This window comes from Balaenoptera physalus (assembly GCF_965194825.1).
Source record: "Balaenoptera physalus genome assembly, chromosome: 14".
Taxonomy (NCBI): domain Eukaryota; kingdom Metazoa; phylum Chordata; class Mammalia; order Artiodactyla; family Balaenopteridae; genus Balaenoptera; species Balaenoptera physalus.
This window is the reverse complement of record NC_138893.1, coordinates 67,204,474-67,219,079: the sequence shown is the minus strand read 5'-3', so window position 1 is coordinate 67,219,079 and position 14,606 is coordinate 67,204,474. Positions and strand designations below refer to the sequence as shown.

Sequence of the window (14,606 nt, the reverse complement as noted above, 5' to 3'; positions counted from 1 at the left end):
CATATCTGAGTCTGGTTCTAATGCTTGCTCTGTCTCTTCAAACTGTGTTTTCTGCATTTTAGTATATCTTGTAATTTTTTTTATTGATAGCAAGACATGATGTACTAGGTAAAAGGAAGTGCTATGAACAAGCCTATAATTATGTGGCATTGGGGCGTGTGGGAGGCAAACTATGCTAGAGTCCCATGACTAGGGCTGTTTTTCAGCAAGCCTGTGCCTCTGGGCTGTGAACCTCACACATGCTTCTCAGCCCCTGCTCCAGCACCCTTAGGTGGGGCAGAACGGCTAGAGTGAGCTGGAGTTGGGTGTTTCTCTTCCCCCGGCTTAGTTACGCTCTGATAAGATCCCAGCAGGTTAGGTTTTGGTTAAACAGTTTCCCCTGAGGGTAGGCCTTGAAAAGAACAGATGCTCTGGACTATTTCAAAACAATTCCTTTTCGCCTCCCGCCCCACCCCCCACCCCCCCGACCCCGCCACCCTCCGGCCCCCGCGAGCGCCGTAATCTCCCTGATATTCACCGTGAGAGCCCAGTAGAGCTTTAATAAATAAAACTCCCCCAAATGTGAGGTTCTCCCAAAATTGGGTCCCCCTGGAGATTTTATCTCAGACTTGCCCTCACTGAGCCTCCAGCAATTTGTCCATTACCGGTCAGGTTTTCCTACCCTGGCACTGGTTCCTGCAGAGCTTTCTGCTCTGCTGGGTTATGATTATCTGTATTTACCTGTCAGTTTCCCAAATCTGGGCCACAGTGATTTGCCCTGTGATTTCACTTCTTTTAAAGATCTAGGCAGATTTGCTGACTTTTCAGTTTGTTCAGCTTTTTACTTGTTAGGACAGAGTAGCAACTTTCAAGCTCCTCACATGCAGAACCAGAGCCCAGAAAGCTCCTCCTTCCATCTTTGCTGAACCTTGAAAGTGAGACCTTCACTAACCACACAGTGCCCACTCTTTACTCAGGCTGTCCCTATCCCCTCCTCTGAAAAGGGATTCTCTAGCTACAGCCTTCTCTGATGACCCCATCAGACCCACTGGGAGTAGGATAATTTCTCACTTTTCTTTCCATAGATAATTATTTGCCATGTGGCCAAAAAATGATTCTCTATACAGTGACATAGCCATGGGTCATCACCAGTCTCCCTTTTTTCTATCAAAGGGAAGCTTTGACTCAAAAGAACATAATTTAATAGAGATTTTGTCCCTAGATCCCAGTAAAAGTAGACGTTAATGGCTAATATAACCCTTTTATGATTCACTTGGGCCTTGAAAACAGAGTAAAGACAGAGTCCCTCAGAACAATGGGGACCCAATGACTCCAAACATACACCAGAGACCTTCACAGTCTCAATGTGAAGAAAACCTTCATATCTCTCAATATGAAATAACTTTAAAAAATAATATTTGCCCTTGGAAGAGGTGATTAATGTGTCATTAATTTAATAATAACGGTAAAGGGCTAGCAGGTCTGGAGCCCCAACTAGAGGAAGTATTGAAAAGGCAACTTGAGGGAAGGGCATTTTTCTGCCTCACTGGATGAGCATAGGAACCCATCTTCCCACCTCACCTCCACTTTCTTCCCACCCCCAGTGCCTGTAAAGCATGGGGTCAGACAGCATGAATGCCGAGCATATTTTAAGGCTGTGTAGCCCAGAGCTGGAGAATTGTATGGGCAAGGATGGAAGTGATAGGGACAGAGTAAAGAGACAAAGTCGGTGATTAAATAGTTAATCCCACTAGGGGACTGTAAGTAAAGAAAAAAAAAGTATGGGAGACCTCTGTAAGTTAGTGATTACTAAGGAAAGCAGGTTTGCTTAACCACAAAGCCAAGCAGGCTTGCTTAGGAACAAAACCACGCAACAGAAGCATAACACATGCCCCCAAACAACAAAACAATGGTGGCATGAGACCCACATCCTGCCAGTGAACTCAGTAAGTTCATGACACTTAGGACATGCTCTCTGCACACATAAAAAACAACAATTTATGGAAAGGTGACATTTCAAAGTGAAAGACCCTCATTATACTGAGACCTTAAGTAATTTTTCCATAGTGCCATGACAGTCCTGGCTTGACCATGTAGGGACAAGAAAACTCCCCCATCCAACCTGAAGGAGGAGCTGATAATGGAAGCATGACATCTACTCAAGAATGAGGAAGAAGGTGGTCTTTTCTCCCTCCCCACTTTTCCTTTGATTATAAAACTGTAGCCCACTAAGTTCTCAGGATGTGGCACCCTCTCGCCCACCCATTTGTAAGCCTCACAAGCATCCCATTCTAATAAATCACTTCTTATCTATCACTTTGTGTCTCACTGAATTCTTTCTGCACTGAGACATAAAGGACCAGAGCTCCTCAGAGCCCCCCGAAACGCCACCTAGCGGTTGCAGAAGGATCCTTCCAGAGCAGGTTACTCACTGTGGAGAGGGACTGGAGTTGCACACTGAGGAGAGTGAACAGAAGGATACTTAGGAGGCATGTGCAACCTGAGGGCAACAGAGCTGAGTCAGGAGGGAGGTCAGTGCCCTGGAGACTGTGTTCCTGGCTCCAAAGGTAAGACCTAGTTTGCTGGGACTTTAACTGGAAATTCTTATAATGTAATGCCTTTCTGGAATTGCCTTAATCTTCAGCAAAAAAAAAAATATATATATATATATATATATATATGTACAACAAAAATACATTTTAGTCAAATGCTGAAAGGCAGAGTATTTAAATCAAACTTCAACCAAGCAAAGACTGAAGCTGAATATCTTTACCGCAGAATTAACTTCTGAGATAAGATTACAGTTGACTCTTGAACAACATAGGGATTAGGGGTGCTGATCCTCCGTGCAGTCAAAATTCCACATATAACTCCCTCCAAATTTAACTACTAATAACCTACTGTTGACTGGAAGTCTTACTAATGACAAACAGTTGACTAACATATTCTGTATGTTATATGTATTGTATACTGTATTCTTACAATAAGGTAAGCTAGAGAAAATAAATGTTAAGAAAATCATAAGGAAAATACATTTATAGTACTGTACTATATTTATCAATACTGTAAGTTTACATCATCTGTTTACAAGATGAATCATCTGTCAGTACCTATATCAATATTGTCCTATACGATACAAAACAGTGTAGATGTTATATATATTGCTAACGATGGACACCAAAAATGAAAAGATAAACATGGATTTCGTTTTCACATTATTTACAGGTATAACAATTAATTCATGCACTGATAATAAAGAAGTAGCACTATGACTGCTTTATGGTAGCCTAGTGTAATCAATATGATTGCTTCATGGCAGCCTAGCCTATACACTAATGAGTGAATCATTATAAAAATTTGATGGCATTTAGTATTATTAATACAATCATATTCATAATACAGTATTGAAATCATTGTTACATTTAAAAATAACCTGTCATAATAGGCTGATACACAGTTTCTCCAATTATGAGAGAGAGGGGCATACTGTTCAGTAATGTAACTCTTTGAAAGCAAAGTTATAAAACAGTGAACTAACACACTATTAATTTTATATTAAATATCACTCATTTTATGCCTATGTAAGGATAGGCTATCCATTGCAATACAAGTCTTACATATCATGTTCTACACAATGATACTTAGGTGATAATAATGATGACATAAAACATACGGTTCTTGCCATACAGACAAGTTTATTGACTGTATGCATTATAATTAGCTAGGATTCATTAAGGGGATCATCATAAAAGTTTTTATCTTCATGTTGAGTAGGCTGAGGAGCAAGAGGAGGGGCTGGTCTTGCTGTCTCAGGGGTGGCAGAGGTGGAAGAGGTGGACAAGGTGGAAAGAGAGGTAGGAGAGGCAGGCAGGCACGCTCCGTATGACTTTATAGAAACACATCCATACTATATTTCACTGCCTTTGTTGCTTTTTCATGTCTCTAAAAATGTTTCCATATGGTACCAATCCTTCTTCCACCATTTCCTTTAGTTTCAGTGCCTGTATCATAGGAGAGTCCATGTCATAAAAGAAGTCAAAAGCAGTCCTGAATAATCAGAACCCTTCTGCCAGATTGTCTAATGCCAATTTGTTTTCTGGCACTGTTTCTTTTACGTCTTCTTCCTCACCATCTAGCACTGGTTTGGAAGCACTCATCTCCACCAAGTCATCCTCTGTTAACTCTTCTGGTGTAGTGCCTATTAGCTCTTGAATTTATCCAAGATCCATACCTTGAAACCTTTCACACAAACCCACCCCTTTTTTGCCATATCCACAATCTCTTTCATGATTTCCTTGATTGAGTCTGTTGCAAATCCTGTGAAGTCATGCACAACCTCTGGACACAGTTTTTTTTCCAGCAGGCTTGATAACTTGTTTAGGGCTCCATAACTTTCACAGGTTTTTCTATAACAATGGCATCTTCAATGATGTAATCCTTCCATACTTTCATGATGTCCTCTCTACCGGGGTTCTCTTCCATAGCGTTTACAATCCTTTCCCTAGAGTACTGTGTGTAATAAGCCTTAAAGGTTCTTATGACCGCCTGACCTAGAGGCTGAATTAGAGACATTGTGTTTGGGAGCAAGTAGATCACTTCAATACCTTCAGTGCTGAACTCATGAGGTTCTAGGTGGCCAGGGGCATTGTCTAATATCAAAAAAAAGAAAAAACCAAAAACAACTTTAAAAGGCAGTCCCTTACTGGCATGGTACTTCCTGACTTCGGGAACAAAGCATTGATGGAACCAATTCAGAAAAAAAGGGTTCTCCTCATCCAGGCCTTCTTGCACAATCAAAAGACTAGCAGCTGGTGTTTCTTTTCCCTTCAAGGCTCAGGGGTTAGCAGCTTTATATAAGGGCAGTCCTGACCATAAACTCAACTGCATTCACATGAAACAGTAGAGTTAGCCTATCCCGTCCTGCCTGCCTGCCTTAAATCCTAGTACTCGCTTCTCTTCCTTACTAAATAAATGTCCTTTGTGGCATTTTTTTTCTTCCAGCATAGGGTACTTTCGTCTGCATTAAAAACATGTTCAGGCAGATATTCTCTCTCAGTGATTTTCTTAATGGCATCTGGGAACTCGTCTTCTGCCTCTTGGTCTGCAGAAGCTGCTTCTCTTGCTACCTTGACATTTTTTAAGCCAAACCTCTTTCTAAAATTATCAAACCACCCTTTGCTTGCATTAAATTCTCCAGCTTTAGACCCTTCACCTTCTTTTGCTTTAAGTTGCCATATAATGACTTCACTTTTTCTTGAATCACATTAGAGTCTATAGGTATGCCTTTCTTATAGCATTCCTACACCCACATAAAAGCTAAGCTGCATTCTAAACATGGTCCTTATGCTGGACTCATTTCTGTTGAAATGGCAGGCTGCTGTAGCTGTAGATCTCAATCTGCGGTACATATCAAGCAATTCAACTTCTTGTAACGTCATGACTTTTCTCTGTTTCTTGGAAGCACTTTTAGCATCACTACTGGCACTTTGTATGGGTCCCACAGTATTAGTAGGTTTATGGTAAAGTAGGTTTATTAGTAGTATTAGTAGGTTTATGGTAGGTTTATGGTATTGCACTAAACATGATGAAAAATACATGAGAACTGTAAGAGATCACTTTTTACTGTGATACACAATTTACTCCAGAGAGAAACTGCTCAGGCAGAGAAAATCAGCATCACGTGGCATTTAAGTGAATACCTGCAACATTTAAGCTCACCACAGTAGCAACAGGAGGTGGCTAAAAAATTATTACAGTAGTACAGTGTGTACTACAGTAAATTTTATGCAGTTATAATATTTCACCTTTACATTTATTTACATTTCTCAACTGCAAATGATGCCATGTATGGTCTGTGTGTGTGTGAATTTTAATAAATTTTAACTTTTTATAATAAATTCGTGTGTATTTTATGGCAGTAAATAATAGACTAGTATCTACATATATTTTATGTACTCATAACATACCATTTTCTTAATTTTTTTGATATTTCTAGGCTACATAGTTCATCTGTTTTTTCAAATTGTCACAAAACTCCAAAATATTTTCCAATATATTTATTTTAAAAAATCAACATGTAAGTGGACCCACACAAACCCCTGCTGTTCAAGGATCAACTGTATATCTTAATTTATATTCAAAATTGTGAAATAATATTTGACTATAGGCTATACTATACTGTTACCATTATAATACAATTGACTGTCCTAAAATATAACAGGTTAGATTTTTTAAAGTTTAGCACTAAAGAGAAAGGAAGAAAACCTCAACACAATCACCAGCTAATGGCTTCTGCAGCCCCTAAACTGCACATTTGCAACGCTAAGTCAAAGCTCACGTCCAACCACAGGTGAGTGGAATAAGTGAAATATATCAGTTCTGCGTCTATTGTTTCCTGTTGCTGCTGATTATGTTGGCACTAAGTTGTTAAGAATTCTTTTCCTCTAGTATCTCCTCTTTACCTCCTGAACCAAATGTTGATGGTGATTATGCTGATTAATTTTGTGTATCCACTTGACTGGGCCATGGGGTCCCCAGATATTTGGTCAAGATTATTCTGGATGTTTCTGGGAGGGTATTTTTGGATATGGTTAATATTTAAATTGGAAGTCTGAGTAATGCAGATTGCCCCCCCTAAGGCGGCTGAGGCTCAGTCAGTTGAAGGCCTGAAGAGAATAAAAAGGCTCAACCTCCCCCAGGTAACAACAAATTCCTTTTACTTGACTGCTTGCAAACCGGGACATCAACTTTCTTTCTGCCTTCGAATTTGAACTGAAACACTGGCTGTTCCTGGGTCTCAAGCCTGCCAGTCTTTGAGCAGGAACAACACCATTGCCTCTCCTGGTTCTCAGGCCTTCAGGCTTGGACTGGAACTAAACTATCAGCTCTGCTGGGTCTACAACTTGCTGAGTCACCCTGAAGTCCTTGAGACTTTTCCACCTCCATTACCACAGGTCAGTTCTTTATAATAAATCCATATATATGATATTTATGGGGGGGAATATAGAGAGAGAAATAGAGAGATACAGATAGAGATATAGATACAGATCTCCTATTGGTTCTGTTTCTGGAAAACCCTAACTAATGTAGTGATGTTACAGTTTTACTGATGCATTCCCCAAAGGTTTGTGCACTGCTTGCAGAAGATGCAAACTATTTTCAGAAGCAAATTTAAGACCCTAACTTATTTTTATTTCGAATACATTTGCAGGTCCTTAATGTTTCACACATTTGAGAAAAATTTGTCCTTAAACCCCACACAGAAATATGTGGTAATGGAGATATAAACTTGAGTTTCAAGATAATAAAACTGTCTCCAAATTTCCAACTGCAATTCAGTTTTTGGTGCACATATACCCATTTTACCTTTTTTCCTGGAGTAGAATAGGAGGAGGATCAAGCAAGCATTATGTAACAAAATACCTGCCCTCACAAGAAATTTCAGCAAGTTCTGGTAAAATGAACTATTTTTTCCAAGGCCAGCATTGATTGCTCATATGTCTATCCTGGTATTAGTAAACCATTTAGTTCATAGCTATGTAACTAATGTTAACTGCAAAGTACAGTATTAAAGCTATTTGTCTCAAGCAGTGCTTTTTACATGTAATTGCAGTTATTCCAACTTATTTGAATATCATAAGGCAGTTCTGAAATTTCTTGCATATCATGCAGTTTGTCTATGACTGAAGAATGATGATAAAGAGGCCCATTATCTCTCTCGATATGACCGGTAATTCTGGAGTATGTTTTAAGCTGTGTTTTCTTTCTGAACACCCAACTGAAAAGTGTGCATAAACATGGGAGGCTTCCCATATCCTTCACAGCCCTCACCATGTGCCTGTGCCATCAATAACACTTCTATGATGTTAAAATATATATGCAGTTACTCAGTTTCCCAAAAGCTAAGCCATATAGCAGATTTGTGCAGATACTGAGACAAGACTAAAACTAAGATTTAGTGCATCCCAAAAGTCAGGCTGGGAGACTAAAGCAATTAGGAGCCAAAAATATAAGAAAGGCTGGCGCATCCTATCTCCTGGATCAGGCAAAGAATAGCCACTTGCCAGAAGTAGTAAGCAATGACTCAGATCTCTGGGTGGTGATCAGTGCTACTAGAGGTGACCCACAGCTAATGCCCAATGACAGTGCACCATGACGACATTCCAGGGACTACATGGGCAAGAAAGAATCCACGACAAACCTTCCGGTTATACCCACAGGTTAAAGGACAGTTTCCTTTAATGAGAGAAGGGCCAATAAGTAACTGAGTTGTAGATCAGATTATCTTATTTACAAGGTGACTGCCATATGTGTTTCTACATACATCCGTAGTGGACATATCACAACCTGGCAATAAAAGATGAGAATACTGATGATAACATCAAGGCTTCTTTTTTTTTTTTAATCTCTTTAATTTTGGTTTATAAATGAAAGTGAACTAAACTTGATTAAAAAATAAAAATAGGAGTTAAAATGGCTACTTGTCATAATCATGTAGAAAAATGGCCTCTAAAAGTAAAATATCCCATTATCGAAGAAAAGTGAGCATTTCCCATGATGAAAAGTTTGCTCCCTCGTTTAATTTGGTTGTGACCAAAAGTAATCTGGAATCAAACTCAGGGCAGATAAATAATGAATCACTGAGGTTTTTTTTTAACCAACTGAACCATTTAGATAAGAAAAAAGGGCTTATCTTTTAAATGCTGCACTCATTTCAGACATTTTGCTTCACTGATTTTGGGAAGACATTTATGTGCTTTTATGAGCTTTGTGATAAGACTTTATACAAAAATGTTACAATATGCATTTGCTTTACTATGAGAACAGCTCTTGTATCATTGAAAGAGGACCATAAGTCACAATTACCATTCCTTTCTACATGCCAAGTTTTCTGGGTTATTTGCTTTCATAAGTCTACTTGGCTACTGACCAAATAGATCACTAATTCTATCAGAGTCAACAGCTGAAGTTGAGTGTGGGTAAATTTAACTTCTCCTGGGTCATTACAAAATTCTCACCTATTAATATGTTTATTGAATTTTGCTTATTACGCAAATATATGTTCAATGGAGAAAGTTTAGAAAACATGGATATATAAATAGAGAAAACAGGCACAAATATGATAAATTCTACCAAAAATAATCATGAATAAGTAGGTTTATAAAACTATATTGATGAATCACCAAAACATTGTTACACAGAAGGTAGACACAAAAAAGTACATATAGTATGACTCCATTTTTATGAAGTTCAAATAAGTAAAAATCACCTATTATAATAAGAATAATCTCAGCGGCTGAATATGGTGATGTTGACTGGAGGAAGGTACAGGGGAACTTTCTGAAGTAATGAAAATGGAAATATTCTGTATCTTTATAAGATGTGAGTTACATGGTTCTATGCATTTGTAAATCTTATCAAATTTCATACTTCAGATCTGTGCACTGCATTACATGTGAGTTATATTTTAATTAAAAACATGATGCTGTTATGGATTTTCCAGGAGGGCTAAATGATTTGCATCATTTTACTCTCTTATGTTATTTATAAACTTTTTTTAAAGCTTACCTTAAAATTATACATAGAAAAGCTTTATCAGAATACTGTTTGTTTTAAAAGTGAACTTTAGGACCACTAGCCATTTCTTTGGAAGTTGGACACAACAGTGTTATTAGAAGAGCTTTAAACAGTCCCACCATCAGCCTATCTAAACAAGTTATCTTGAAGTTATTTGAATCTAGCAGAATAACTTTATTTATTGCCTTATTATAATTAATTAGGGCATGTGAGCCAATATGAATGAGCCAAGTTCACATGGAGTCCATTGCCATTTAAATATTTGCTAAATCTAAATTTAATTTCTAGCAGTATTAGTATCAATTAACCATTTATAAAATTCTTTCACACCTGTTATCTTACTTACTGCTCTTAACAACTCCATATGGCATGTACTTTTAGCCCCATTGAACTGACCTGACATGAAAATGGGCAATCAGTGAGGTTAAAGGATTTTTCCAAGAAAATGTTTAGCTATCAAATATCAGAGTCAAGATTCAAAATGAGATCTTCTGTTTCCATGCTTAGTGCTCCATCCAACACACCAGATCTGACTATTGGTTGAAAACAAGGTAATTTCTTGACAAATTCATAAAAACAAGAAGAGAAATGGGAAACTCTCTGCTGCTGAAGGGTTAAGATTGTCTATGATTTAAGACATGGCAACTAACAAAATATTTGAAAAAACCTTATGACTTTAACAGAAAATCTATAATAAAATTAAGCCTCAAAAAAAAGATAACACTAACGTTTTGGACTTTTTCTAATTTCTTTGCTTTACTTAACCAAAGAATATTTTTATAAAAATTATTCCATTGTATAACTTTTTTCCTATCTTGCTAGTTTAAATTAGCTACATATGGTGTACTCATTCCAGTGTATTAACTATTCATTTACAAAAGCATTTTAAGAACTACATAGCATTCTACTGTATGGCTATGCTATAAAAATGTTTAACCATGGAATTATATATTTGTAATTTGATGATGGATATGTTAAAAAAAAAAGTACAATGATGATTCAAATTGCATCTTTGAGGCACATGACCATTTCCCTTCTAATTACTGAAAGCAATAAAATTGGTAGAGATTTTAAGTTATCCACCAAAGTCCACTCTCCCCTTCTTCCTGGAAACCAGGAAGTTGGGGACCAACTACATTCCACCATTCCCCTTGCTTCTAAGTGTGAAATGTAACCAGGCCTTGACTTTAAAACATTGCACATGTGCCTCTCTGCATTCATCTCTTCCCAACCACCTCCCATCCCACACACGTCTCAATTGAAACCAAGAATTCACAGCAATCCAGCTTTAATCAAACAGATGACGACGTACCCTAGAATAGCGCACTGACTTGAAAGGAACCTGATTCCCTGAATGACTGAGTGGAAGATAACTTCCCCACACCATCCCAGGACAACTGTGAAGGAAAGAAAATGGTGTACAGTGGTCCTAGGTATCCGCAGGTTCTGCATCCTCAGATTCAATCAACGACAGATTACATAATTATGTTTACAATCTGTGGTTTATTGAATATGTGGATGAGGAACCATGGATACTGAGGGCCAATTATGAGATTTGAGCATCCACAGTTTTTCGTATACCGAGGTAACAACTATTTGTTCTTTAATAGTACCTTTTTATTGGCGCTCTTTGTTACAGTAGTAGTTACACCTAATTCACCTTCTACTTGTCCAATGGTGGTTTATCTACAGTAAATAGTAATCCCAATTTAGCTTGGTCTGTAATTCATTGCATATTGGAACTTCCTCTTTTAAAGTCTTTAGATCTATGTGATTCAGAAGCAACTCAATCATAATTTCCATTTCTCAATCTCTGGCAATAATACGGAATAAGCAACATTCCTTTTGCCACAAATAAGGAGGGTTCTCAATGTTACCTGCTTCCACTAGAGTTTACTGACATTTGACAAAACAAGGCAATACCCACCCTCACCTCAACAAGAAGCTCACTAGCCCTGTCACTGATATCAATTTGCTATTCATATAATAATAGTATACGTGTGCAAAGAAACCTTGGAAATCAAGTTAAGGGCCTTCTTTTCACAAATACAGAAACAGGTGTCCAGGGAGGTTAGGAAGCTTGCCAACAGCACACAGATGTAGATGCCATCAAAATACCAGAATTAGAAATCAAATCCTGATCTAAGTCAAGAATACATTCCACTGCTCCAAAATACAAAAGCGTAAAGAAAAATTCTTTTCCAAATGTTCTGACTTTGAATATCCAGCCGTGTTTCCTTTTTCCTCAATGTTACCCTTCTTTAAAGACAAATATACTGCAGCCCAGTGCATACAGTCGAATCAGTTCTTCCAGGTTGAGTGATAACCATTCATTCCTTGATCAATTATTACACAACCACCATGAGGTTAACACTAGTGAGTCAGATACAATTCCTGTCTAAGGACGCATACATCTGGAAAGCAAGAAATTATAATACAACATTCTGAGTGTTAAGAGCTATGTAGGATAGGGGAAATACAAAATGTTTATGGATTTATAATCACAAACTCTAACTCAGTCTTGAAGGTCATGGAAGGCTTCCTGGAAGGGGTGCCATGAAGTTGATTCCTAACAATGTATAGATGATAGACAGATAAAGAGGGAAGACTGGAAGCACAACATATAATGGAACTCCAGACGAATCCAATTTAACAGCTGTGCCCATCTCCTTCAAATCCATTACCTTCTTACCCTCCCCATATTCTTTTTCTCATATTCCAATTTCTGTTCTAAGTGGTGAGACAATACTAGGCATAACCATGAGAAAAATGTAAAGACCCTACGACACCACAGACTTAAATTTAAATTAAAATTGTTGGAAATAACTTCATTTTACTGCCAATTTACAATTCTTCTTTACCATCACATTCATATTCTCTGCAAAACTGAAATACATGATGCTGAAAATACTCAGGTTTTTCATGCACGAAGAACCATGATTTTGAAACTTTTCTCTGTAGTTCCTTAAAAGCTTGATGAAGCCTGTACTCATTTGTCTGGATGGAGATGGTAAATGGGCCTGCAATGGGGTCTCTGGGTCATGTAATCATCTGCTTCTCCAGTCTCTAGAGTTAAACAAGGAATGTTCCCGATTGATAGCACAGGTGCAAATTATTTCACATAACACTAGCCTTCCCCCAAAACCTCTTAGTTATAGATGTGGAGGTTTGTTGCATTTTACTAAATGTTTAAATAACTATGAAAATGATTTATGCTCCATGTTTGATAATAAAATAATAGATTTAAGTATCTGTTAAAACATTATCAATAAAACTTTTCAAACAGTTTAATATAAGCAAGGAAATATGAAAGATGCAATTCATATGAACCAAACATTCCTGGTTTTGTGAGAAACAGTAAGATTAAAGAGCAGGATATTTAAAAGATTTCTTAAGAATTAAATGCTCCATTTTACAAATAGTAAAAGGGCAATAATGGTGCTGTTTCCGTCACTGTTGTAAAGTGGAAGCTGTGTTCTATTGCTCTCAAGAGAAAGTGAATGTTCTCCAATGGGTTTTGCTATCCTCTCTTCTGCCTCCAATTGATTAACTATCACATGGTTTGAAAAAATTAGTAGTTACACAGGTTTAAGCATAGAAAGTTGGAAAACAGCAGTAAGCCACCACCTTCACACTCAGTGTTCTTATATAATGCCATATAATATTTACATAAAACGAAGTTCTTTATTCACTTTTATATGTAATAAGACAAATCAGAGAGGAAAAAAACTTACAGCTTGAAAAGGTGGACTGCATAATGTCTCACCTTGACTGTAATAATTGCTTTGATCCAGTCCATCAGAGATGTCTCTCAATTGTTTTAAGTATCAACTTCAAGAGTTCAAACATTAATAAAACGTTCCTTCTATAAGATAAATGTATTCCCTCAACCCCACCTCACCTTACTAAGTCTCTCAATTTTATCTAGTGTTTTAGATCCAAACAAATGCCATTTCCATGAGCACATCCCCAATAATTTGAGAAATTCAACTCCTAGTCACCTCCCATGGAAGTTCCTTATTCACGCTAAGGCAGTGGTTCTGCTTCTTGAGTCAAATTTGATGAGCTCAATAACAAACCAACCCCAAAAAAGCACATCTTTTGCTCTAATGACTACATCCTGAAAAAGCTAAAATATCCCATCCAGAGTGTTATGTACTGGTTGATTACTAAGTACCCCTTTCAAATACACCATTTGAACAAGCCTTCAATTGCATAAGTTGCCCTTTGGGAGCTGTACAATTTATTGTCAGGCTTAGTGTGGCGTTGTTCACCTACTTTCCTTCTGTCAACATCAACCAGATGACTACACCCCACCTGTTCCAGTGTCCCAGATGGTTAGGGTCCCTGTGCGTATTCTCACTCCTATCAACCAGGTAGTCCAGTAAGTCCTATCTTATTCTCATTACCCAATATCAACCCTCCTTCTCTGACTTAACCCACCTTTTAGTCCAAATTCAACTGCACTAATCATTTCACACGCCTGATTTGACTCTTTCATTAGTCTCAGGGCACCCAGATTGCACTCAGCTGTGTACCCCTGTCTGGTGCCATCCTGTGCATCTGATCTTGCTTTGGTGATGCTGACACCTTTTTGCCTGTTAACATGGAGGTGAGCAGATCCCCCTGCTGGCTCATGTTGGATATGTAGAATTAGCAAGAAAAAAACTTATGTCAAGCCACTGAGATATCTGGAGCGATTTCTTACTTCAGCATAACATTGCCAATTCTGTCTAATATAGGAATTAAAAGAAATGTAAATGATAGATTTAAACACGCTTGTATATCTAACAGTATCTGTTAATTAGTTACAACTAAGCGGGTCCTTTTAGCATAAAGCAGTGAGCCAAAAATCAGTTTCCATCTACTTAATTTTAAATAGAAATTGAGGGGCTTCCCTGGTGGCGCAGTGGTTGAGCATCTGCCTACCAATGCAGGGGACACGGGTTCGAGCCCTGGTCTGGGAAGATCCCACATGCCGCGGAGCAACTAGGCCCGTGAGCCACAACTACTGAGCTGGCGCGTCTGGAGCCTGTGCTCCACAACAAGAG

At 38.0% G+C, this 14,606-nt stretch overlaps 1 long non-coding RNA gene across 1 annotated transcript; it reads left to right on the top strand.

The window, feature by feature from the left end:
- The first annotated feature begins 511 nt into the window (after window positions 1-511).
- Window positions 512-12,325, top strand: LOC309642411. Its single transcript, XR_014253173.1, has 2 exons — window positions 512-5,491; window positions 5,540-12,325. It is a non-coding gene; the product is annotated as an uncharacterized lncRNA (long non-coding RNA).
- Window positions 12,326-14,606: the final 2,281 nt, after the last annotated feature.